Source organism: Chiroxiphia lanceolata, chromosome 12 (genome assembly GCF_009829145.1).
Source record: "Chiroxiphia lanceolata isolate bChiLan1 chromosome 12, bChiLan1.pri, whole genome shotgun sequence".
NCBI lineage: Eukaryota > Metazoa > Chordata > Aves > Passeriformes > Pipridae > Chiroxiphia > Chiroxiphia lanceolata.
Genome location: NC_045648.1, coordinates 1000306 through 1027103, shown reverse-complemented (window position 1 = coordinate 1027103; position 26798 = coordinate 1000306). Strand labels below are relative to the sequence as shown.

At 55.6% G+C, this 26798-nt stretch overlaps 1 long non-coding RNA gene across 1 annotated transcript; it reads right to left on the bottom strand.

The window, feature by feature from the left end:
- Positions 1-16658: 16658 nt before the first annotated feature.
- On the bottom strand, positions 16659-17397 carry LOC116792875. The gene is made up of 2 exons (XR_004359287.1): positions 17005-17397; positions 16659-16855 (listed from the first exon to the last, which is right to left on the bottom strand). It is a non-coding gene; the product is annotated as an uncharacterized LOC116792875 (long non-coding RNA).
- Positions 17398-26798: the final 9401 nt, after the last annotated feature.

Genomic DNA, 26798 nt, shown 5'->3' with positions numbered 1-26798 from the left:
CAGACCCAGCCGAGCTCCGGCTTCGGCGTCTTCTCAGTTTTCCCCCAGCTCTGTTTATTTTCTGGGTCTTTTTAATTGCCTTTAGAGACTGTTCTCAGCCTACAGCTATTTGGGAGCTGTGGGACGCAGATCTCAGTCTGGGTGAGTAAGAAGTAATTTATAGACACTTGGCCAGTGCTGCTCCCCCAGTTCTGCTGCCCAGACAGACGCGCCGGGACACGCATGGAGAGGGCGTTGGAGCAGCACCTCCCGATCCCCCACGGGCTCCAGCTGGTGGGAACTGGGCAGTGCTGGGCCTGGGGATGCTCCCTGCCATCCCAGCAGGGCCGGGGGCACGGCTGAGCTGCTGGGGAGGGTCATGGTGCAGGAATTTCCCTCACAACAAAGTCTGGTTGTGAACCTTTCCCGGCGAGGGGTGAGCCAGGCAGTGATTGCCCATCCTGATTTACAGCCAGGGTAGATGGTGTGCTCCAGGGCTGGAGCAGAGCCAGCTCCCTGCTGGGGTCTCTGCTGGTGAGAGGTGCTGGACACAGCTCCGAGCCGGGCAGGATGAGGCCTTGGAAGCACGGCCAGTGGGATCGTGGGAGCACAGGAATGTAGAAGATCCTGAGTTGGAAAGGACACACAAGGACCATCGAGTACAAATCCTGGCCTTACACAGGACAACCCCAACAATCTCACCACTGAGGGATGTGAGGGGTGAGTTGGCACCCAGCACCCCCCTGGGTGGTGGGGGACACCCTGGGCACCCCCGTGCTGGGCAGAGGTGCTGGGCAGAGGTGCTGGGCAGTCCTGTGCACTGAGCATCCCTGGTCTGCCCTGAGCATCCCTCTCCTCCAGTTCTAAACATCCCTGGTCTGCCCTGAGCATCCTTGTCCTCCTGTCCTGAACATCCCTGGTCTGCCCTGAGCATCCCTGTCCCTGCCCTGCCCATTCCTGATCCTGCCTTGAGCACCTGTGTCCCCGTGAGCATCCTTGTCCCTGTCCTGCCCATCCCTTCTCCTTCCCTCACCTCTGAGGTGCCAACGGATTTTTTTATTTTAATTTCTTTTATTTCCCCCTTCCCTCTGATCCCGCTGGTGCTCCGAAGCCCCGAACAATAGCCGGGATTTATCCGGAGCTCCCATCCTGCCAGCTGGCGGCAGCTCAGCTTCTCATCCCCTTCCAGGGCTCTTAAAGACACCCGGTCCCAAAACCGGGGGGTGGGTTGCTCCGACAAGTCCCTGCTCTCTTAAATGCCTGGGCACTGATACAATTAATGTTTAGCGCGGCATTCTTGTTTCCTGGTTGCCATTCTCCGCCGCACAATGGGCTGTTTTGCCCATGAAATTACTGCTCTGATTAGGAGGAATCTGCCCGTCATTAGACTTTCAAATGCGAGCGTTGTGCAGCCCGGCCCAGATCGCTCCGGCGATATTCCTGCTCCCGAAGGCAATAGCGAGTGCAAATAGGGCAATTTATACACTTCCAGGGGAGGGGATTTGCATTCATGGGGGTTGTTGTGTCGCGGCGGCGGCAGCTGGGCCAGGGCACACATGGATCACACGGCAAAGGCGGCGGCAACTCCTGCCCTCTTTATATTATATTTATATGTAATCATAGAATTATGAGATGGTTTGGGTTGGGTTCTTTCAGAGAGGCTTTGACTCCAAACTGGGCAGCTGGAGATGGAGAAAGGATCGTTGTGCCCAAAAACAGAATCGTGGAATCACTGAATCACTCGGATTGGAAAATCCCTCCGAGATCATCGAGTTCATCCCTTCCCCCAGCACTGTCCAGGCCACCACTGACCCACGTCCCCAAGTGCCACATCCACAAGGCTTTTAAATGCCCCCAGGGATGGGGACTCCACCACTGCCCTGGGCAGCTGTGCCAGGGCTGGACAATGCTTTCAGACATAAATTTCCCCTCAAATTCAATTTAAACCTCCCCCGGTGCAACTTGAGGCCCTTTCCTCCTGTCTCATCCCTCGAAAAGAGCCCAGCCCTCACCTGGCTGCACCCTCCCATCAGGGAGTTGTGGAGAGTAAGGAAGTCCCTCTTCAAGTTGTACCAGGGGAGATTTAAGTTGGATATTGGGAAAATTTCTTCCCCAAAAGGGTTATGCAGCCCTGGCACAGCTGCCCAGGGCAGTGGTGGAGTCCCCATCCCTGGGGGGGTTTAAAAGCCCTGTGGATGTGGCACTTGGGGACATGGGTTAGGGGTGGCCTTGGCAGTGCTGGGGGTTATTGGTTCGACTCAGTGATCTCAGAGGCCTTTTCCAACCTAAACCATCCCATGGTTCTGCAGTTTTGTGTCCGTGGGATCTTGCAGGGCTGGTTTTCCGGGAGGAGGGGGCCCGGTGTGAGCCGGGGGTGGTGGGACCAGCTCCTGCCAGAGCCGAGGGAGGGGCTTCATCCTGAGGGACCTTGCGGGATGGATAACACAGACACAGCGGGACAGCAGCACCTCTGGGCTCTGCAGCTCCAGGAACGCTGCCAGGGGTTATCCCTTCCTCCCCTTCCTGCCCACATCCCACCAGGTGAGGAAGGTGCTTGGAGCGGGTCGGGAACGGGGAGATGCGGGCGCTGCTCGGGGGTCAGGGACGGAACGGGGAAGTCGTGATCCCCAAACACGGCTCCTACCCCCACCTGAGCCTCCCTCGCTGATAAAAAGTCCCTTCCTGAGCTTGGAGAGTGTTTTCCCTGCGTTCAGGCGATATAAATTCCCACCGGAGCGCTGGGCAATGTTTACTCATTCCTGGCTTATCATCCCAAACCTCTGACCTTCAGACGCGGCCGGTGCGCTGCCCGGCCGAGCACACCGCGATCCAAACCGCTGGGAATCGGCAGCACAGCCCGATTCCTGCCCCAAAACTCCCTGCAGGTTCATGTCCCCCCTGGGGACACCAGAGTGACACTTGCTGGGCGCTGGTCCCGCGGTGGCCGCAGCCCACGGGTCGCCCCTCGGGGGAGTGAGGGGGGTGATTCTCCTCTGTGTCGCGATCCCAGGGAGCAGGGTTGGGATTCTGGGGATGCTGCTGAGCGGGTTTGGGCGGTGACACCCCTCGGAAGGGCCACTTGTCACCCAGGAGCACATCAGAGCCCCCTGAGCTGTCGGTGACACTCGGAGGTGTCTCCCACGCAGCTCAAGGATAAAAAGTGGGGAGCCACGGAGTTGGGGGGATGTTCCTTTGCCTGTCCCGGCAGGGATGAGGGTCAGGCAACTGGTGTGTCACTGGGAACGGAGGAATGCGGCAAAATGGGAGGGGGAGGGGGAAGAGAAATTAATAATTATCTGAACCGCACCCCTATCACTGCTCATCGAAATTTGCCCGCACTTCATCCCAACCTCCTTTCTTCTTCTTGCCTCCAGTAAGTGCTTTAACATCCTTTTTAAAAATTAAAGGGGGAGGGTTATGGAACAGATAAGAGATAATTGCCTGGCTTTGACTCTTCTATTGATGTGAAAATAGGATTGGAATTACTCACTCTGGTTGAAAGGTTAGTTGAAGGTTATTACAGGAAAATTGTTATTCATACATTTTTTCTGTGCTGCTGGATAGCCTAAAAGATTAAATTCACAGAGTGCATAATGACCCATCACAACGGACAATGGTGGGAATAATCTCCAGAGGCTCCAGATAACAGAACAGAGACTTCTTTGAATAATTCATGGTTCAACAGACATCCCTCACTAACAGATTACATGTGAGTTTTCATTAGAAAGGAGATAATTTAAAGTAGCTTTAAAAATAACCGCTATTTTTAACGGAAGTGGAATTACCATAAGCATTTATGCAGTTTGTTTATGCTTTAATAAATCTACTTCCCTCCTGACCTTCGTGCCATGGGAACAAAACGCAGAGGGATAAAGAAAGTCATTGTTTGTGACAGTCCCCTCTCGTCCCCGTCCTGCTGATGGAGCATCGGTTTCATCCCCAGCCTCACACTCGAGTGCCTTTAAGGCCCAGGAGAGCTCCTGGAGGAGGAGGATGCTCAGGACAGCCCGGACCACCCGGCGCTGGGTCCTGCTGGAGAAGCAGGAGGTGGGATGGCACTTCCCGGCCCCTCCGCTGCTCCTCTCCCTCATCCAGCGTCCCAATCCCGCCCTGGCCCCGGGTAATCTTCTCATTTCATCTCTTGGAAGAGCCGTTGTGTTTTAACAGCTGATTGTTTGTTAAGAATCCACAGATTTATGGAGGTTTAAGGGAGGGCTGATACACATCTCTGTGTACCGGGAGCTGCGACAAACAGATCTTCAATAACTAATTGATATTTAGTAAACATGTAATCGTTATCTTCTCTGATCTAAATTAAATACTAATTAAAGCTACATAATTTGCTTTAGAGGCTGCTGGGAGACAACTTTTCCAGCAATGAGGATGAGGAAGGTTGGTGTTGCTGCAGGGGGTTGAGCAGGGAATCCCCTGGATTGGGAATTTGGGGGGGGGGGGGTTATCTTGATTTCGGGCAGGTTTGGGGCTCGGAGCAAAGCTGGGATCGGGGATAGGCTGCAGGTCCCGGCGGGAAAAGTGCATGATGGAAGTTGTAGTCCGGGCTCTTCCTTCCCACACAATCCTACTCCAGCACTTTCAGGCTCCTCTGGCTCCGCGTGGGTTTCGAGCCAACTATTTAATGCTCACAAACTACAGCTGCTGGGGGAGTGGAGGTGGTAATTACACGGTAAGGTGAGATAAAGCAAATATTTGAGAGGTGATTCATTTCCAGCCGAGCTGAGTGATGTGCAAGCATTCCTCGGGGAGAGCGGCAGCTCGGGAAATATTTACCTTCTCCCTTCAGGTGGATTTGTGGGCACCACGCAGAGTAAACGCCGAGGAAAGTCGAGTCACACGCAGCTGCTGCTCGGCAAAGAGTCACGTGTGAGCCTCCCCCTTGCATCCCTCTGTTGACAGAGCGTGGAGAGGGAAGACTTTGACCTAAAACAACTGATAGAAAGGAAACAGGAGTAACTCTGCTGCCATCACCGCCTCTCCCGGGGTTTCTTCCCGCCTCGCCGAGAGGTGTGAGCTCTGCAGGAAAATGTTTTCCTTACCTTGTGAGGGATGTTGGCTCTAATTGCCACCTTTCTGCGGCCCAGGGGGTGTCACTGGGGAGGGAAACTCTGTTCTTGGAGGTGCTGTAAGCTCAGTGGGCTGTGAGCTGTGTCCTTGGAAGGATGGGGAGTCCTCCTCCCGCTGGCACCTGTTAGAGAATCATGGAGAGCTGGAAACCTGGAATGGTTTGGACTGGAAGTGCCTTAAAGCCCACCTCCATCCAACCCCCTGCCATGGGCAGGGACACCTTCCACCAGCCCAGGTGGCTCCAAGCCCCATCCAGCCTGGCCTTGGACACTTCCAGGGATCCAGGGGCAGCCACAGCTTCTCTGGGCAACCTGGGCCAGGCCCTCCCCACCCTCGCAGGGAAGGATTCCTTCCCACTATCCCATCTCTCCCTGCCCTCTGGCAGTGGGAAGCCATTCCCTGTGTCCTGTCCCTCCATCCCTTGTCCCCAGGTCCCTCTCCAGCTCTCCTGGAGCCCCTTTAGGCCCTGGAAGGGGCTCCCAGGTCTCCCTGGATCCTTCTCTTCTCCAGGTGAACCCCCCCAGCTCTCCCAGCCTGGCTCCAGAGCAGAGGGGCTCCAGCCCTGGGAGCAGCTCCGTGGCCTCCTCTGGACTCTCTCCAGCAGCTCCACGTCCTTTGGATGTTGTTCCCCAGGGCTGGAGGCAGCTCTGCAGGGAGGATCCCACCAGAGCGGGGCAGAGGGGGAAAATCACTTCCCTTGGCCTGTTTGTCACCTTTAACACTTAATTATTTGTGCCTCCCCTGTTTCTCCTGATTCCAGGGGCTGCTCTCATCCTGCCCCAAGCTGGGATGCCACAGCCAGCACCGTGCAGGGAGCTCAGGCTCTCGGATTTGCCTCCTCTGAGGAGCAGTGGGAATCCTGGTGCAGTGAAGAAGGGCACGTGGGATGGAGTGTGAAGCTGAAGTGGTTCCTCCAGTCCCATCCTACCCGAGGATTAATGGAGAAGGATTTATCCCCCTGGGGGAAATGGAGCAGGTACAGAGCTTTCCCTCCCACCCCACCCCTCAGAGGTATAAAGGGCTCGTTATAAATAATCCTTGAGTCTAAAGGATGTGAATGAGGACTTTTATGGATTTAACATGAAACTCTAACATCATTTTCCACTAAAGCTTATGTCAATAAATCATTTTTTAATTATAAGCTTAAATTATCAGCTAAGCATGTCTAAAGGATCTCTGGAGTGATTTCTGCCTTCACAGCCACGTTAAGGAGGCCTGAGAAGAAAGTTGTTCTTCTCCTTCCTTTTGAGCTGCTTTCTATTTTTTCCCAGCTCCTGGAAAACCAACCCCCCAGTGCCCGTGTGTCTGATGGGATTTGAAGGAAACCCAACCCTCTCCTAAATCAGGGACTGTCCAAATCCACATCCAAGTGCTGTGGCTCTGTTCCACCTCTGATACACAACACGAGGGAGGGGGTGATTTAGTGCTGCCTCCGGGATCAGGGCACATTCCAGAGCGTGTCTTGGTGCAGCTCAGGAGTGCTCAGGTGCCCTGGAAATTATTTTGGGAGTAGTGACATGTGTCAGTGCCGGGGGGAATCCCCGGGAGAAGGGCTGGCTGGGTCCCAGCTCAGGGCAGCTCGTTTGAATCCCAGTATCCTCATTTTACCCACAGAAACACACCTTTCTGTTGTCTGCACTTCATGACCCGGAGCAGGGTCCCTCTGATCTCCAGGGAATCACCAAAGCTTGGAGAAAGAGATGTGGAAAACAGCTGTGTGATTGCTTTGGCCAGTGGTGAAGGAGCTGGAGAAGCACATGTGGGGCACACCTGCCCCTCTCCCCCAGGCACGGACAGGTCGGAGCTGTTTGGTTACCTGGAAGGAAGAACTCCTGCTCCCAGAGCCCTTCTCCCCCCAGATTGCTCCCCAGCCACCTAAAATCAATCAAGAATTATTTTCTCCTCTGCAGGAGGAGATTTATAGTGTTTCTCACCCCTGAGCTTCCCCTGCTGCCCTAATTAACACAGTTAATCAAGGCTCTGTGGCCCATTGACGGGGCAGGAGCCGCATCGCTCCCCCCGGCAGAGCAGCTCTGCACCCCGGGCTAGCACCAAATGGAATCATTCCAACCATTTTCAGGAGAAGTGCCTGACCTGTGGGTTGTCCCTGGAGCCCTGTCCAGGCTCTCACGCTGCCCCTCGGGGTGGGAGTGGTGGATCTCTCCGAGTTGGATCCCAATCACATCAGCCAGGCTGTGCTCCGGAGGGGGAGCACAGGGATTAACGGGGTCCAGCAGCACAGCATTTTGCAGGGGGTTGCAGCAGCTCTCGGCTGTGTGATGTAAACCACCAGCTCTCAGGAGTGCCCTGGGAGGATGGATTTAATCTCTCCTTCCACCATCTTTCCATCCAAAAGGAGCCCACGGTGCTCCAGCCCTGCTGCTGGAAGGAGGGCTCGTTTTTGTCATCACTAAAGAAACCACCAGTTTATTCCACCTGGGATGTTGTCCTCAACTAAAGCTGGCAGGAGGGAGAAACTCCCCTCAGAAGGAGCTGGGACCATCTTGGCCTTGGACACTTCCAGGGGCAGCCACAGCTTCTCTGGGCAACCTGGGCCAGGGCCTCACCACTCTCACAGCCAGGAATTCCTTCCCAGTCTCCCATTTATTAATGGGGGAAGCCATTCCCTGTGTCCTGTCCCTCTATCCCTTGTCCCCAGTCCCTCTCCAGCTCTTCTGGAGCCCCTTTACGCCCTGGAAGGGGCTCTCAGCTCTCCCTGGATCCTTCTCTTCTCCAGGTGAACCCCCCCAGCTCTCCCAGCCTGGCTCCAGCCCTGGGAGCATCTCCGTGGCCTCCTCCAGACTCACTCCAACAGCTCCACGTCTTCCTGGTGTTGAGGATGGACAGCAGGGAGAGCAGAAGGATGTGGGGCTGGAGGTCCCAGGGGGAGGGATGTTGGTTTTTCTGGGTGTGCCTCCCTTTGAGCTCCCGGGTGTCCTCCAGCCAGGCGGGAAATCGGCTCCGTGTCCCGGCGCTGTCGGGGTCACTCAGCCCCGTGTGGCTCCCGAGGATGGGGCCGCTCTGGGATTCTCCCCTTTTCACCCAGATCCCATTGATGTGGACCCCCATCCCTGTCCCCCTTGGGCTGTGAATGCCCCAGCCCAGCCTGGTTAAAGGCTTTTCTCTGTGCTTAATGATGTGGCTGCAAATTCCCCCTGGAGGAGGGAGAAGCTGTAAATAATGTTGTTTTTTCCATAAGGAGCCTTTTGAATGGGATGGGTTTAACCCCAAGCTTTCCAGAGGGGCTGTTCCTGAGAGGGGCTGGTTGCTCTCAGCTGGGAGACAGGACTGGAGGGTTTGGGGGCGTGGGGGAAGATCAACACTCCCAGCTTGGCTGCTGGACTGGAGGTGGAGTCGGGGTATGGACAGGAGTGGGGGGATTCACAGGGATGGGGGGATACACAGAGATGAGGAGATACACAGGGATTGAGGGGATACAGGGAGCCAGGGGATGCAAGGGGCTGGAGGAATGCACAGGGATGGGAGATGTACGGGGAGGAGGGGATGGAGGAGGCTGGGAGGGGTACATAGAGCTGGGGGGATACTCAGGGCTAGGGTCCTCCCCTCAGTGAGGCCAGGCGCTCCTGAACACCCTTCCCAGGAAGAATACATCCCTGGGAGTGTCCAAGGCCAGGTTGGACAGGGCTTGGAGCAACCTGGGATAGTGGAAGGTGTCCCTGCCCATGGCAGGGGGTGGAATGGGATGAGCTTTAAGGTCCCTTCCAACCCAAACCATTCTGGGATTCCACAATTCCACGATTCCACGCTTTCAAAATTGGGTCTGAATTTGGCAGAGCTCCCTCACCCCATTCCTCGAAGCAGCATCCTGGTGTTTGCAGAGGGGCTGCTCTGGGGAGAGGGAATTTCTCCTCGGAATGGCCAAATTCAGAGTCTTTGCCATCGAGCCCCCAGCACTCCCAGCCTGCACTCACCATCCCTCTCCCCCGGTCACTCTGCAAATTCCCAGGATTCTGCAGGGCCATCTCCTCCCTGGGAGCCCTCCCTTAGTCAAACAGTGAACCCTCGCTGTGAGTTTGGTTTTGGGATTGCAGAGCTGCTGTGAGCTCCAGCTGTGCTGTTGGTCAAACAGACTCTTCCCCCCGAACAGTGACATTTGCTCTGGGAGCTCCCAAGGACTCTCTGTGTCCCACAGGGCCCAGCTCAGCTCCATGGGATCCTGCTCCAGGCTGGCACTGGGAGCTCTGGCATTTTAAGATGTCCAGGGGCTCCTGCACCGTTTGGGGTGTCCCAGCCTTGGGCTGTGGGGTGGGTTAGGTGGGGTTTTCCCAGCTTTATCTCCAGGCTGGTGATGTCCCCAGCCCTTCCTGGGGCTGTTGTTCCCCGGGATAACCAGTCCCTGAATTGTCTTTTCTCTTTCCTGTTTAAATCCAGGAAAGCTGTGGATGTGGACAATTCCAAGGTGCACTTTTCTCTTTGCCAAGGATTTCTTTAGGAGGAACAGAAGTAGGACAATTGGAGTGTGTCAGACCAAAGCATCCAGGTAGGAATATTTTGTGCTTGTTTTCACCTCACGTGGCCGAGTCACTCCAAGCATCCCAAAGCCTGGAGGCAGAACACGTGCCATGGTTTTTCCATAGCCAATCCTCCAAAATACTCACCCAGGCTTTAATAATGAAACAGCAGCTGATGGATGAGCCTCCGGCAGGCTGGTCCTACTCCAATATGTCGGGAATTCGGGAAAGAAAATTACATTGGTGGTCTGGAAGAGCAGGTTCCCTTGGAGCTCTGCAGTCCAGGGCACAAGGGATGCTCCAGCCCTGAGGTTTGGGGGTGCTTGGTGCTTGTTTGGCAAAGAAACCTGCCAGGAAGCTTTTCCAACCTTGCCAGGTCACTGTTTAGGCATTGGAAGGGGCTCTCAGGTCTCTCTGGAGCCTTCTGTTCTTCAGAAGGTGCCTGTGGGTTCACTGGTGAATAATGGAGGTGGGGTGAGGTGCTGACGGGGGTTTGGGGACCACTGGTGGAGTGTGTGGAGTGAGCTTGGAGCAGACAGGGAGCAGACAGGGAGAAATCATGGATAAAACACGGAGCAGCCATGGAGCAAGGGGGCTGCCACGTCCTCCCTCCTCGTGTTCTCACCTCCAAGAGGCAGATGCTGTTCTGCTCCCTGACCTGGACCTGGCTGGACTCTCAAATCAGTGTTTAATGAAGAACTGCTCAGTTTTCTGCTCCAGCCCTTGTTTGCCATCGGGTAGAAGCAGGGGAAGAGCTTTTCCAGTGTTTGCTGTTGTCCTTGTTGCTGTCAGAGCAGCCCTGGATGGAGGAGTCTCCGGTGTCCGTGTCAGTGTGTGCTGTTATCCACACTGTATGCAAATTCGAGGTAATTTATTTTATAAACCCCTCTTTATTGCCGCTCCCAGCGCCCCTGGCACCAGCTGTGATGAGAATCACTTGGATGTTAAAGTGCTGTTGACAAAATTGCTCCCAGTGGCACGTGGGCGCAGATGCACAGCTCCCTCCCTGCCCAAATTCCAGGTATTGGGAGGGTGAGGGATCGATGGAGCCGAGCCCAGGGGTTGACTGGGAACAGAAAACCCATAATGAGCCACTGCCTGCACAGAGGGGCTGTGGGGGACGTGCTCAGACTGTGGAGATGCACCAGCAGCAGCAAGGCACGGGATGGGGAGGATGTGGCTGCAGTTATGGAAGCGCCAAACCCAGCTCTGGGGGGAAAAGGGCGATTTAGGAAGAGGTTTCCTTTGATTCCATCACTCTGGAATGCTGCTCACCTGCGGGATACCCCACAGCACTGCAGGGCTGGGGTGGGAAGTGTCAGAGATCCCACAATGCCTGGAGCCAGTGGGCTTGGGGGTCAGGCAGGAGCAGAGGGGATGGAGGGCAGAGGGGATTTGGGGGATATTTGGAAGGGAATCTGGCCAGGAAAAGGCTCAAGGGGCTGATTCAACAGAGGCTCCTGGAGTCAGTGTTTGGAGGTTTGGCTCAGCCCTTTGCAGGGAAATGGGGACAAACTTGCTCTTTCCCTGAAAGTGTCCAAGGCCAGGTTGGACAGGGTTTGGAGCAACCTGGGATAGGGGAAGGTGTCCCTGCCCATGGCAGGGGGTGGAACAAGATGGTCTGTAAGGTCCCTCCCATCCCAAACCATCCCGTGATCCTGTGATTCCAAATGGACCACCAGCCATTCCTGAGCCTTGGAGAGATGGCAGGAGGGGGTGGTGTCCCACCAGCCAACACCCTGAGGAACCAGCCCCAAAGCCCTTGGGAAGGAGAAGTGCTGGGGTGGCTCCAAGGATGCAGATGGAGCTGTGGAAGTGGAGGAGGGATCACTGGGACACCCCTCCCAGGACCTGCCCACGTGCTGGCTCAGCTGGCAGCCAGAGGGTCCTGCATGTCCAGAGATGTCCCTCTGGCAGTGGGAATGGTGGGGGGCTGCCTGTCCCCAGCCCTGCCCTCCCCTGCAGCACCAGCTCCATCGGCACAGCTCTCCCATCCCACACGGCTGCCGGGTGGATCGGGGTGGGAATGTGGTGACAGGCGAGCTCAGGGAGGAGGAGTTAACAAGCAGGGAAAGCAGGAGATAAATGGCAGCTGGATGCTCCAGCCCATTCATCCCAGAGCCACTAAATGTACCATGAATGATTCCTGACGGGATTGAGCCGAACGTGCTCGATGGCTCCGCGGTGACTCCTGCGTCAGTAAATCCGTCACGTCTGGGAGCCTTCCCGGGGTTTTAATGCAGGAACTGCATCTTCTCGGGTTGGATAACTCGGCAGGAGATGAATTAGATCCCGGGGCGTTGTGCTGGGTCCCTGGTGTTCCTGCACCTCCGCTCCTGGGGTGTCCCTGTGCACCCAACACGGATCCAGGGTTGGCATCCAACATGTGTGTTCAGTGTGTGAACCCAGTGGATGCATCCAACACGTCCAACATGTGCATCCATGTGAGTCCAGTGCATGTTCCCAGTGCATTTATCCAACATGTGCATCCCACACATGGATCCAATCCATGTTCCCACCGCGTCTCCCATACGTGCACTCAATTCATGTATGCAATATGTGCATCAATGCATGTTCCCAATGGATACATCCAACACATATCCAATAGGTTTATCCGTGTGCATCCAGTGCATGTGCCCAGTGCATGTATCCAACATGTGCATCCGCTGCATGGATCCAACATGTGCATCCAATACATGTACCCCATGGATGCATCCAACACGTGTGTCCAACGTGCATCCACGTGCATCCCATGCATGTACCCAATACATGGATCCAACACACCATCCAACCTGTGTGTCCAACACCTGCATCCCACACAGCTTCCAGCACGGAGTCCAACACCTGCATCCCACATGGAGCCCCCCCATGCCCCCAGCAGCACACAGGGACATCCCAGCCCCCAAACCCACATCCCCCCCCAGCCCCTGCAGCGGCGCCGCGGTTCCACGTTCCCCCCTCCCCGTCCGCGGGCAGGGGCTCGCTGCCCATCTGCCCTTCCCAACCTGCCTCCCACCTTCCCGTGCCCTGATTTCCTCCTTGGCTGCCCTGGGAGAAGGATTTCTCCGGGCGCAGCGGGGTCACGACGAGGGTAACTGCGTTAGCACGGCTCCAGGACGGATGGGGCTGTTGGAGCAGAGTCTCGCTGCCATTTGTACTCCGGGTTTCGCTCCGAGGGCTGGGAGCAGCCTCTGGATTCATCTGCTCTGCTCCCGGGCCCTGAGACAGCACAGATAGATTTTCTAAGAGCCGCCCTTTTCCATAAAAAATATTTGATGGCGGTATTGACAGACCCACCGGTGGAGAAGGGCAAGGAAATATTTCCAAATGGTTTATCTGGCAGCTGTGGATTTCAGCTCATGTTGCTTATTGACCTCTAATTGTTTCCAGTAGTAGCGGGAGACAGGAAGATCAATAGGGATGGGAGGGAGTTAATACCCTCCCGGTGCACTTAACTGTAGTTGGGAAACACTGGAATTCATCTTCCTGGGATTTTTAGCACGTTTGTAACTGAAACATTGGGCAGTGGTATCTGGGACTGCTCTGTGAGCTGATTCTGTGCAGAGACTTAATTCCCTTCCTAATCCCTCTCCTCACCTGGTCCTGGGGCTCAGAGCAACCTCCTGGTTGTCCAGCTGCCCTTCCCTGGAGCTTTGGAAATTCAGGAGACCCTGATCTGGGGGGGAGATGCCAATAAACTCTTCTCCCGAAGAGCCTGAGCAGTTCCTTTGTTCCACACTGTGGGGTTGGGGTGTTTGTGGAGTACAGTCCAAATGTGAGGCTTTCCTAGGAAATTAGGATGCACACACCCACCCCCAAGGAATTTTGAGCAGTCATAGAACCATCAGAAAATCCTGGAATGGTTTGGGTGGGAAGGGACCTTAATGAACATCTTGTTCCACCCCCTGCCATGGGCAGGGACACCTTCCACTAGCCCAGGTGGCTCCAAGCCCTGTCCAACCTGGCCTTGGACACTTCCAGGGATCCAGGGGCAGCCACAGCTTCTCTGGGCAACCTGGGCCAGGGCCTCCCCACCCTCACAGTTCCTTCCCAAGACCCTGGAGAGGTCAGGAGAGGGGGACAGCAGAGACTCTGGGATGGAGATGGAGGTGCAGAGAGGGACCAGTCTGCAGGGGTGGGGAAGAAGGGGGATGTGCTGGGTGATCTCTCTCCTGCCCTGGGGTGGGAGCCGGTGGCCACACCCTCCTGGGCCACCTGTGGGGCCACCAGCAGTCCCCCGGGGATGCCTTTCTGCCGGGCTGGAGGCAGTGGCAGAGCTGCAGGTGCCGGGTGATTGTTCCCGGTGGGGCCCCCCCGGCTCCTGTCACCAGGAATCACGGCAGAGCCGTAATCTTTCATTAGCGCATTCAGCACTAATTGCTGGCAGGATGCCACGTGCCTATTTTCTCATTTTAACAAAACATTTATGCATGAAAGATTTAATGCCAGGTATCAAGCATATCATTGTAAATTTACCACTAATTAAGCCTAATTAAAATAATTAAATGGCTGCGGAGTCACAATGTGAATTAAAATCACATTTCCTCTCGTGTGCGTGCCCCTCTCCTCGCTGCCCTCACTTCGGCTTCCACACGCAAATATTTTCCCATTCGGATGCACGGGAAGCGTTGGTGTGGCAGAGGGACTTCATCCTTCCCACAGTGCCGGGATCTGGGCGGAAGTTTTTCAATCCCGGGACCTCTGGAGGTTCTCCTCGCCGTGGATGAAGTATGGACAATTTGACAAATCTGTTCCTCGGAGCAGTCGCTGCCTTTTGCATATTCATTACTCATCGGGTTTTTAATCAAAGTCGCTGATGGACCCTTTGCACCACAAATAACTCGGTCATGAATAATTGATGGTGTTTAGCTGGGTCGGGGTGCGGGGGGCGCTCCTGGCACCACATGGCGCTGCAGATGTTCGGGTTTCACATGTGCACAGCTCATCAAACCCAGCCCCGGGCGGGGCCGTCCCTCGGCTCGCCATCTGCCGAAACGGAGCCCGGGAATTGTGGGAGAGGGGTTGGGTTCCTCTGCCGCTGCTTCCTCCCCTTTGCCTTTGGCTGGAGAGCTCCGGACAGGGCTCCTGCCCTCCTCGTCCAGCTGCGGGTGACCAGGGGCTGGGCAGCTCCAGGGGATGCTCTGGGTGGGGCTCCAGGAACTCCAGGGGATGCTCTGGATGGGGCTCCAGGAACTCCAGGGGATGCTCTGGATGGGGCTCCAGGAACTCCAGGGGATGCTCTGGATGGGGCTCCAGGAATTCCGGGGGATGCTCTGGGCAGAGACTCCAGAAGCTCCAGGGGATCCTCTGGGGAGGTGATCCAGGAGCTCCAGGAACTCCAGATGATGCCCTGGCCAGGGTCTCCAGGAAATACAGGGGATGCTTTGGCTGGGGAATCCAGTAGCTCCAGGGGATGATCTGGCCAGGTATCCAGGGGATGTTTTGACCAGGAATTCCAGGGTGTGTTTTGATCAGGAATTCCAGGGGATGTTTGGACCAGGTACTCCAGGAGCTCTGGGGGGTGCTCTGGCTGGGGGCTGGCTGGTGTTCCTGCCCATGGCAGGGGGTTGGAACAAGATGGTCTTTAAGGTCCTTTCCATCCCAAACCATTGCACATTCCAGGGCTCCATGGTGGGGATACAGGCCTGGCCATTCCCTATCTCTCTCCAAAGGCAGTGGGGGTCAGCAGGACCTGCAGGGATGTCCTCGAGGAGGGATGCAGCTCTTGGCTTCCTCCCACCAGGCACGGGGCGGGAAGCAGTGTGGCCATGGACACGTCACAGATGGCATCCAGGAGTCACTGCTGGATCCAGGATGCACGTGGAATGCCCTGGGATGCAGATTGGGTACCCACCAGCCTCTGGTGCTTTGGGAAGCATCCCTGGGCTGCTCCAGCAAGGCTTGGCAGGTCCCAGAGGTCCCACTGCTGGAGTCAGACGGTATTTGGGATGATCACAGGTGCCTTTCAGAGCCAAGGGACACCCATGTCAACCTGAGCCACGGGCTGAGAGGCCCAGAGGCTGGGGTGGGGTGGGGGGTCACAAGAGCATCACCCCCTGGCCCTTCTGTCCCCCAGGGAGCGGGGCGGGACCTTGGCTTCAGTTTTGCAAGAGAGTTTGGTGTTTGGAGGGAAGGAGGGAGGCTGGCAGGGCACAGGGAGGGAGGGAGCAGGCTGGGAGGGCACAGGGAGGGAGGGAGCAGGCTGGGAGGGCACAGGGAGGGAGGGAACAGGCTGGGAGGGCACAGGGAGGGAGGGAGCAGGCTGTCTGGGGCAGTGCTGCATCATTCACTGCCGCCCTCCCCTGGGTGGTCTCCGGGGCACAATGGGTTGCAGAGCCCTTTGTGCGCTGCTGCCGCTGGATTTTAGGCTCAAGTCATTGAAGGAAACCCGGGCAAGGCCCTGTGCAGGCTGATTAACCTCTTCTGTCCCAGGCACGGCCTCATTCTGCCCCTCAGAATGGTGTCCCTGGCTGGCACCCCCGGGCTGTGCCGGGAAGGGGCCAGGTTTGGGTCCCCAGCAGAGGGTTTGGGTGCCTGGCTGATTTGCCCTATGGCTGGGCCCTCTAATCCCTGAAAACCTCCCCTAAACTCCTTGGCAAGGCTGCCTGCTGTGGGCAGGGCCCTGCAGCAGCACTGTGGTGGCACTGTGATGGCACTGGTGGCACTGATGGCACTGGTGGCACGGTGGTGGCAGACACTGGGATCACATCCAGACTGACACACTGTCCCACTCCAGCAGGGCTGAGATCCCCCAGCATGGGAGGGTGGTCTCAAACTGGAAAGAAGGGGCACACATTTCACCCCCTCAGGCTGCAGAGAACAGTGAGGGAGGGGGAGGTTTTGGGAGGTGTGAGGGCACAGGTGACCACAGGGGGTTTGGGGACAGGCCCAAGCCTGTGTTGAATGTGCACCCCGAGTGTGGGAACCCCCCTCCAGCCCGGGAGCTTCCCTGTGCCCGCTGGGGTTGTGGGAACACAGGGCTGCAGAGCGCTGCCCGTTCACCTCCTTCATCTCAGAGGGTGGCAGGTTCAGGGTTTGTTGCTCCTTTTGTAACCCAGGGATGAAACAGTTGGGGTTTTATATTAAAAAAAAAAAAAAAAAAAAAAAAAAGACAGGGAAGAGGTGTTGGTTTTGTAAAGAGAGCTGTAATTGTGGCTGTGAAGGTGGATGCTCTGCAGCCTCCCGGGAAAGGCCCCTCCAGGTCCATAAATAATTCAGCTGCTCTGACAGAGAGAGTTCCTCCGCTCAGATAAATCTATTGATCCTCCTCTGGTTTGAGTCCTGGGGATGGAGCTTCCCACACAGGCTCTGCCAGCCCTTCCCTGCACAGGCAGAGGAGAGTCTTGGCATCCTCCACCCCTCCAGGAGGGAGGTTTGAGTCACCATCCCGCCGGGAAGCACCCGGTGCCCTCCCCTGAGAAATACCCGGCGCCCTGCCCTCCAAGAGCCCATTGCTGAGGCCCTTTAGCACCTCTCCTCTTAACGACAGGATAATTAACTCTTCTGGCTAATCACTCAGGGGGTTTCACGCCGCAAGCGAGCACTTCTGCTCCCCGTTAAAAGCAAACGTTATGGCATCATCTTCCCGGCCGGGTGGGGTGAATTACACAGAGACACGAGGCTTCCTGGAGGCTGCAGCATCCTCCTGCCACGGCATCCTCCCACTGTGACATCATCCTCCTACCACGGCAACATCCTCTTGCCATAAAAACATCCTCCAGCCACAACAGCAACCTTCCATCCTCCTGCCACGGCAGTATCCTTCCATCCTGGAAGCAGCATCCTCCCACCTCGAGAGGATCCTCCTGTCACAACCCCCTCCCCACCACGGCAGCATCCTCCTGCCATGGCAACGTCCTCCCACCGTGACATCATCCTGCTGCTGTGACATCACCCTACCACCACCACAACATCCTCCTGCCATGGCAACACCCCCCCAGCACCAACCACAACACCCTCCCACCCCAGCAGCATCCTCCCACCTTGGCAGCATCCTCTTGTTATGCCATCATCCTCTTGCCATGGCATCCCACCTTTCCAGGACCTTCCCTCTGTGCCAGCACCCTCAGTTTGTTGGGCATCACATCCCTCCCTGAGCAATGGCACCACCAGGACCTCTTGCCCAGGCACAGGTGTTGGTGCCCAGGTACCCCCAGACTCCTCCTTGGCACAGGGACCCTCCCCCCTTGTTGAAGAGATCCAACTGCTTCAACTGGATTAAGCATTTGGGTTTGACTTGGATTAATTTTTTTTTTTCCCTGAATATAAACCATTTTGCATTTCAAAATCCTTCAGCAAACAGAGCAGTTTGTCTTTGTGTTTGCTAATTTAAAAACAAATATTTGCCTGCCAAGCAAATATAGTCTCTTAGGATGTGCTATTAATAGGATAATTAGGCAGCCGGTAATGAAAAGGATTGCTGGTAATTATGGCAAGATTTGTTTTGGCATTTGAAGGCAGAAAGGGAGGCTGAAGTGCTAAAATCTACCTTCGAGTTAATTAGTGCTATTAGAATACACCTGAAAAAATAGGGCAGCTAATGAACACTCCAGTTGGGTTTTAAAGAGGCCGGGGAAGGTGTTTTTCTGTGAGATGCTCAGAAAGGAAACAAAATCCTCTTTCCTTCAGCTCCCCACAGTTTGGGGTGGGACGAAGCGTCGTTCCACGGGAGATGGAATTTGGGGTGTCCTGTCCCTTTTGGGGTGTCCCATCCCTTTTAGGGTGTGCTGTTCCTTTTGGGATGTCCCATCCCTCTTAGGGTGTGCTGAGCCTGTTGGAGTGTCCCATCTGTTTTAGGGTGTCCTGTCCCCTTTGGGGTGTCCCACCCCTTTTAGAGTGTGCTGTCCGTTTTGGGGTGTCCCACCCCTTTTAGGGTGTGCTGTCCCTTTTGGGGTGTCCCACCCCTTTTAGGATGTGCTGACCCTTTTGGGGTGTCCCACCCCTTTTAGGGTATGCTGAGCCTGTTGGGGTGTCCCACCCCTTTTAGGGTGTGCTGAGCCTGTTGGGGTGTCCCACCCCTTTTAGGGTGTGCTGACCCTTTTGGGCTGTCCCACCCCTTTTAGGGTGTGCTGAGCCTGTTGGGGTGCAGGTTTGGCTGTGGAGGGTTCCCCTGGTGTGGCTGTGGGGGTTTGGCTGAGCCGGGTGGGAAGGGGCAGCTCATTTTACAGCCCGTGGCAGGAGCTGGGGTTACATAAACCCTCCCCTCGCACACAAACCCCCGCGTCAGCTGCCCCGAAATGATTAATTAGAAAATTACATTTATATAACCCTCTAATCTGTATTTGTGTGTTGCCAAGGGCAGAGGCAGAGGTAGGGGAATTACATCCAGATTAGCTCTGAGCCAGAGGAAGCCCAGATCTGCGATTATTTTGAGGGCAGAAATTGTAAAATTGTACCAATCCGGGGAAAAAGAGCCAAAATTAGGCCTTTTTTTTTTTTTTTTTCCACCTTAATTCCCCCCTTTCCACGGCTGAGAAAAGAGAGCAGATGAATGGAGCGAGGTGGTGCCTTTCAGGGGTTACTGGGTGAGGGCCCCGGGGCCGCCTCTGTACGAGCGAGAGGTGAGGGGAGAGAAAAAGCTGATTTCCAGCTGAACATGGCCTTCAGTTTCCCAAACAAAATTGCTTTTATTCTTCTCAACATGTGTTCCAAAAGATTAAAGAGCTGTAAGCTTGCACAGCTTAATAAGAGTGTGCATTAGAAGAGTGGCCCTGGAACTGCGGCGCGGAACGAGCTCCCCCCCCCCCAGTTTGGGGGAGGATTTGAAATCCTGTTTATTGAATTATAAAGAACCTTAAAGGATAAAGGATATTGAAGTAGGGATTTTAATACTTGGTGGTATTTGGGGGAGTTATTCGATCACAACAAATCATTTTAAAAGTATTTTGTTGGGTGTTTTTTTTGGGGGGGATGGGGGCGAAGAGTTAATTGAAAACTAGGCCGTGGCTCCGATGGAGGGATCGATCCGGGCCCGGGTCGTTATAAAGGATACGTTTTCTCTGTAATTATGGGCACAAATTAAAGATGAAGCCTGAAGGCTCTGGGAGATGCTCTATTAACTGACAAAGCCCAGCAGCAGCAGAGCCATGGGTGGCTTCTCTGCTCCGAGGAAATTTCGGGATAAGCCAATCCTGGAAGGCAGACGGAGCCCGGCACATCTTTAGTGTGTCAGTTGGGAGGGGGGGCGAGTTCCTAATAAGATTTGGGATGGGCAAAGTGCCTGGGAGCGAGGCAGGGACTGAAATCCCTGTGGTTTCCCTCTGTCTCCGGGGAGTTTGGGGGTGACCCTGCGGGGTGGGGCTGGAGCTGCTCCCTCCTCATCCTCCCTGGTGATGGGCACTGGCAGGAGCGGGATTAACTCCAGGTCCAGGCTTTGCTGGATGGGGGGATTTGCAGCTCCTAAGCAGCCCCGTTGTCTGTGATAACTTATGCTGTTCTGCTCCCTAAGAGGATTGGGCAGATTAAATGAAATCATGAGACATGCTATGCAAATTACATCCCAAATCTGATTTTCTGTTGGGGATTAGGGTTAAAATATTGGGAAGTGGAAACTTTTTCCCTGTCTGGTCTAGGGGGGTGCGCTTTCCAAACGTGCCAGTGAGGGTTGGCTCCAGAGTCCCAGCGAGTTCCTTGATGTTTTCAAGCCCAGTGTTTTCAAAATAATACAAATAAAATACCCCTGGCCTGCTCTGTAGGGATCTGGGGGCCTTTGTGCCATCTCGTGTATCCTGCTGATGGGATAATCCCCCTGCAGTGTCACAGATCCAACCTCAGCCCACACTGGGATGTCTCTGTACACCTGCAAAATCTCTGCAGCTTCCCCAGGGTCTGCTGGGGTTGCTTTACACCTTTTAATCTCTTTTGCTCCAGCAGATTTTGGGAATAAATTGATCCCTGTGAGGGTGGGGAGGCTCCGGCACAGGTTGCCCAGAGAAGCTGTGGCTGCTCCATCCCTGGAAGTGTCCAAGGCCAGGTTGGATGGGGCTTGGAGCAACCTGGGCTGGTGGAAGGTGTCCCTGCAGAGCTGCATCCCTGGGAAAATTCCAACTGGCCACATTTTAAGGAATATTTGAAGGGATTTGAGGCCTTGCAGGGCAAAACCAGCCACGAATATCCCCACCCATCTCCCTGTGAGCACTTTGGTGGGCGCAGGGGTCGGGGGTGTTTCGCTGCCCCATCAGTGTTTGGTGTCCCAAGATGCAGCTCCTGGGATAGGCTGGGCTGTGCTTTTTGGCTACTGTGCGTGGAGTGTTCCTTTTAAACACTTCCAGCCTGGTTCAATTTGTTTTCTATTACCAGCAGCCCCGGTGCCTCTGCAGTCGTGTTGATCAAAGCAGAACACGTTGGCTGACATGGAAACACTTCCAAAACCGGGGGGCTCAGGGGGGAATGCGGCCTCTCCATGAACTCTCTGGAAAAACAACATACCCCAGGGCTACCTGGCTGCTAATGGGGTGTTTTGGGAGGCCCTGGGTGGGATCTGGTGCCATCAGTTCAGCACAAACCATTAAAACCCAGGCCAAAGCTGGCGCTGGGGTGGAGATTTCCCCCTCCCCAGCACAGTGCAGCCCCTCTGTGATGGCCTTTGGAGGATTCCCATGGAGGGAACGTGGGGGTGTCCCCCATAGGAGTGTCTGTGATCCCAGTGGGACCTGTCCCCCCATCCCAAGCTTCCCAGCTCTGCTGTCTGGCCGGGATGAGGCCACAGGAGCGGCCGCAGCTGAAGTTTCCCGAAGGCAGATGTGGGAGCTGGCACCACCTTCTCGCTTTTATTTGGGGTTTTGATCCAGTCCTGGAATGTAAATTAAAGCAGAGGCAAAACAGATGGGGCCAAATCCTGCTGCTGGATCCGTGGGCACCCGTCCTGCTGGATCCCACGGCAAGGGGAGCTGCACCCCCTGATCCATCAGCCCTGGCAGTGACTGCTGGAGGTGGGGAGAGGGGTCAGAGGGTTTGGGGTCCTGGGAAGTGCATCCTAAAGAGCCTGAACACAGAGGAAGGCTCCTTCCTCCTCTGGGAAATGGAATCTGGGAATCTGGGGACTTGGGGGGATCCCAGTCTTGAGGTGGATCCCTGCCCAAGGGGATGCAGGAGGGAGGGGATGTGGTACCCAGGGATAGAGCAGGGAGGGGATGTGGTACCCAGGGATAGAGCAGGGAGGGGATGTGGTACCCAGGGATGCAGAAAGGAGGGGATGTGGTACCCAGGGATGCAGAAAGGAGGGGGTGTGGTACCCAGGGATGCAGGAAGGAGGGGGTGTGGTACCCAGGGATGCAGGAAGGAGGGGGTGTGGTACCCAGGGATGGAGCAGGGAGGGGATGTGGTACCCAGGGATGCAGGAAGGAGGGGATGTGGTACCCAGGGATGCAGGAAGGAGAGGATGTGGTACCCAGGGATGAAGGAGGGAGGAGATGTGGTACCCAGGGATGGAGCAGAGAGGGGATGTGGTACCCAGGGATGCAGGAAGGAGGGGATGTGGTACCCAGGGATGCAGGAAGGAGGGGATGTGGTACTCAGGGGTTAGGTCCTGCAAGGGGAGGTCCTGCATCCTTCATCTCCCATCAGTGTGAGCTCTCCCTGGATTCCTGAGCTGGGATTCCCATCTACCCAACCAGCTCCAGCTCAGCTCTGGTAGTTTTTTACTTCCTATTTTCTAATTGAAAAGACCTTTTGGTCACATTATTCATATATATGGGATTAAAATGTAACTGCCTGAATTGAAAGGCTGCCATGAGCTGTGTCCCCCCCCCCCACACCCCTCTGATCCATCCCAGTGCTCCAAAATCTGTCTCCAAAGCTTAAATTATTCCAGAAAATGTCTTATTTCTCCTTTTGTGTCTCGCAAATTTACGAGGGGAGGGACTTTTTATTTTCAGGGATTAATCATGGCAAGGGGAACATAAAGGGTAAGTCATAATAATGGGGTTTGAATTAAACTCCTAAACTTCCAGCCCCTGATCCCAGGGAGATTAGAGCTCACATACCTCGGGACCACATGAAAGGTGCCTGGGCAGCGTCCCCAGCCCCCCCAGCCCCGGGGTAATGGGGCCTTAATGAAAACTTCCAAGGGATGTTTATATTAATTCCAGAGGGAAAACTCCCAAGGCAGAGGTTGCAGGGAGCTGAGGTGCTGCTTTGGGGTGAAGCTCAGCACAGACAGGATGTGCTCCCAGGGGCTCCAGCCTCGGGTTGTTCCAGGGGGGCTTTGCCACCAAACTGGGCAGCTGGAGATGGACAAAGGGCTGTTGGGCTCCAAAAGAGAGGAATCATGGAATTGTTGCTGTTGGAAAAACCCTCTAAGGAAAAACCCTTCCCCAGCACTGCCAAGGCCACCACCGACCATGTCCCCAGGGGCCACACCCACAGGGCTTTTACATCCCTCCGGGGATGGGGAGTCCACCCCTGCCCTGGGCAGCTGTGCCCGGGCCTGGCAGCCCTTTCCAGGAAGAAATTCCTCCTCCTGTCCAACCTGACCCTCCCCTGGCACAGCTGGAGGCCGTTCCCTCTCCTCCTGTCCCTTGTTCCCTGGGAGCAGAGCCCGACCCCCCCCGGCTCCCCCCTCCTGTCAGGGGGTTGCAGAGCCAGAAGGTCCCCCCTGAGCCTCCTTTGCTCCAGGCTGAGCCCCCCCAGCTCCCTCAGCTGCTCCTGCTGCTCCAGCCCCTTCCCAGCTCCATCCCCTTCCCTGGACACCCTCCAGCCCCTCAATGTCCTTTTTGTTATGAGATGCCCAAAACATGGAATCCTGGGATGGTTTGGGTTGGAAGGGACCTTAAATCCCATCTCATTCCACCCCCTGCCATGGGCAGGGACACCTTCCACCAGCCCAGGTGGCTCCAAGCCCCGTCCAACCTGGCCTTGGACACTTCCAGGGATCCAGGGGCAGCCACAGATTCTCTGGGCAACCTGTGCCAGGGCCTCCCCACCCTCCCAGGGAATAATCCCTTCCCAATATCCCATCTAACCCTGCCCTCTGGCACTGGGAAGCTGGGAGATTAAACCCTGTGAACATCCCACTCCCAGGAGCAGTGCTGGTCCCACCAATCTGTTTAATCCCCAAGATTTTCCCCTCCAACCAGGAAAAATGTGATTTTTTTTAACCTATATTCAGCAGCAGTAAAGGAGTTTACGTACTGTGGTTTTTCTTCCTGTCAAACAGACTAAGGAGATTATTACACTGCAAATCTGATATAAAAGATTTCTTTTAAAGTCACTGATAGAGCTCAATAAATAATGAGCTCAGTGTCTGGAGCTGCTTCCCAGAGATATTAGACTATAAAAAATATTTAAATGGCTGTTACTTAAAGCCAAAACAAAACAAAAAAATAAAAATTAAAAAAACTAAGCCCAAAACTGTGGTATATTGCATAAAAACAATTCCAGGGGGAGAAAGTATGGGAAAAGAAACATTTCAGCTTGGCATCTCCTCACACCTGGATGTGTGATGGGGTTGAGTTTACACACATTTGCAGGAAGAAGAGTGAATTTGCCAGAGAGAGCCAGGAATCTGTGTCTCATTTCCAGGAGCCAAGTGGCAGCAGGAAGGTTTTGTGCTCCTCTGCCCCTCCCCAGTGCTGGCACCAGGGGAAGGGGACAGGGCTGAGATCTCCTTGTGGAGAGTCCTTGCTGCAAGAAAACAAGGAATAGCTTCTCCCATGCTTTGGAATTGGGCTGGACACCGGGAGAGAAGGCTGGAGGAGAAGTGGGATGGAGAAACCTCCAGAAATTCCTCCCCACCAGGGCCAAGCAGCCAGGAGGGACCCCCAAAGCCTGGGCTGTCCCACTGCATCCATGGACATCCCTGCTTTCCAGGCATCCCTCCTTCCTGGACATCCCTCTTTCCTGGACATCCCTCCTTCTGGACATACTTCTTTCCAGGCATCCTTCTTTCTGGACATCCTTCCTTCTGGACAGCCCTCCTGGACATTCCTCCTCCTGGGCATCCCTCCTTCTTGACATCCCTCCTGGACATCCCTCCTTCTGGACATCCCTCCTGGACATCCCTCCTTCCTGGATATCCCCCCTTCTGGATATCCCCCCTTCTAGACATCCCTCCTCCCATGGCCAGTGGTGACATCCCTCTGTCGTGGGGATAATGGTGACATTCCAGGTGTACCTTGCCATCCCCCTGTGGGATCCTGATCCTCCTGCCACCCTTCCAGCCCCCACCCCGCAGTGCTGGCCAGTGGGTCGGGGCCGTTTTGGGATCGGGATCCCGGGGCCGATTCGGGGCTGGCCCGGAGCAGGATCAGAGCTCCCTCCCCTTCACCCAGCGAGCACAGGGACCGGCTGAGCCTTTGTGTGGGCCCGGCTGCCAAATGGCAGGGCCGGGGGGGCGGCCAGGGGGGTCGGAGGGTCCCATATGCCGGGGCCGGGGGGCAGCGCCCGCCCACCCCTGCGGGCCGGGCCGGCAGCTGCGCCCGCGGCTCCCGCTCTCAATGGGATTTGCTTTGTGTGGCGGGGAAGTCGATTAGTCCGGCAGCATCCAGCCTGAGCCGGGGGATAACCGGGGCAGGAATTAAATGTTTGGAAGGAGCGAAAGAAGGTTCAGCGTGTGCGGGGCAGAGCCCGGGGTGGGGCAGAACCCGGGTTAGGGCAGAGCCCGGGACAGGGGCAGAGCTCGGGTTAGGGGCAGAGCCCGGGTTGGGGGAAGAGCCCGGGACAGGGGCAGAGCCCGGGTTGGGGGAAGAGCCCGGGTTGGGGGAAGAGCCCGGGTTAGGGGCAGAGCCCGGGTTAGGGGCAGAGCCTGGGTTGAGGGCAGAGCTCGGGTTGGGGGAAGAGCCTGGGTTGGGGCAGCTCCGGCTCGGGAAGCACCACTCGGGGCCGGGCAGGGCTGTGGTGGCAGCGGGGGCTGCTCCCTGGCCTGACCCTGCGCCCGCTCCTGGGGCACTTCCCGAGGTTTTTGTGCCGTGCCAGGGCTGGCTCAGCCCCGGGACACCAGCTGTGGATGCAGAGGGGGCTCGTGATCCTGCAGTGCTGCAGCCCTGGAGGGAAGCGTTTCCAGGATCTGGGCCTGCAACCCCATTTCTGTTGGAGTCGTGGCTGTCAGAGCAAAAAGGGCTTTTTCTTTTTTCCTTTAAAAAACACTTTTGCACCTTTGTGGCAGCAGAAACGATGCTGAGGTTTGTCACCAACACAAAAAGTGCTGCTGTAAAACTTACTGCAAAAACTTGGTTTTCCCTCTGCTTTGTGGCAGATCCTAAACCGTCAGTCGAGGTTTGTCCCCCGCTCTTGGCTGAGGGTAAACAAATAAACACATTTCAGGGAGGCCATGGGTGTGTGTTCGTGGGGTGCTGAGCTGGAGTCCCACGGTTTGGGAACCTCTGTCAGGCTGGAGGGAGGGGAGGAGGGGAAGAAGGACCAAGAGGAGAAGGAGTGATGAGAAGAGGGGTTTCAGCAGAAGTGGGGACGATCACTGGACAGAGCAGGATCCTCCTGTCCCATGGGGAGGGTGGAAAAGGCCGCAGGGACACTGCACAGTCAGGGCCACCCAGTTCGGGGCTGGTTGCCCAGATAATCAATATCCTCCTTCCTTCTAATGTACAGGAAACGTGGCTTTTGGGAGTTTTTTCCCCTTTGTTTTTGCTTTTCCTTTCACAGGACGCCGGCATTGCATATCCATTCTAACCCGGGCGGCCCCGGGGGATTTATGGCCTCTCCAGTTTTATTGTTGATACAGATCTTTATCTGCCCTGGGCTTATAACTGACATTTAAATTACACTGCAAACAATGAATCAATATTTATGGATTACTGGTCCAATACATTCGCCAAACGAGTTGTTATGGGATTCTGTCTCCAGGCAAACAGGACAATGAGGTCAAGGTCAAGGCTTTGTCTAATGAGGAATGGGCACAGACAGGAGCTGCCAGCCCGATATCGACGGGCTAACAGGGACGCGTTTATGGCAGGCATTTAGCCCCTGGATTGAGCTCTTTGTTCATTCTCTCGTTCCCGTCATTTTCCCGCTGATAATTGTTGACAATTTAAAGCCCCAGCCCGGGGTGTTTCCCCCTGCCCGGAGCGACCCGGGGGCGAAGGAGCAACACCCATCAAGCTCCTCACACCCCACACCCCTCCCCGAGCTCCTCTCCTGTGTTTCCAGGCCCTGCTTTTCCACGGGGCAAGACCCAGCGCTCCTTGGAAGGGGATCAGCAGCTGGGAAATTCACCCCGGACTCCAAGAATGCAGAGGAGCCAAGCTCATCCCTGCACCCCTCAAACCCTTCCTAGACTGGAGCTGAGCTCTTTCCTACACCCCTTAAACTCTG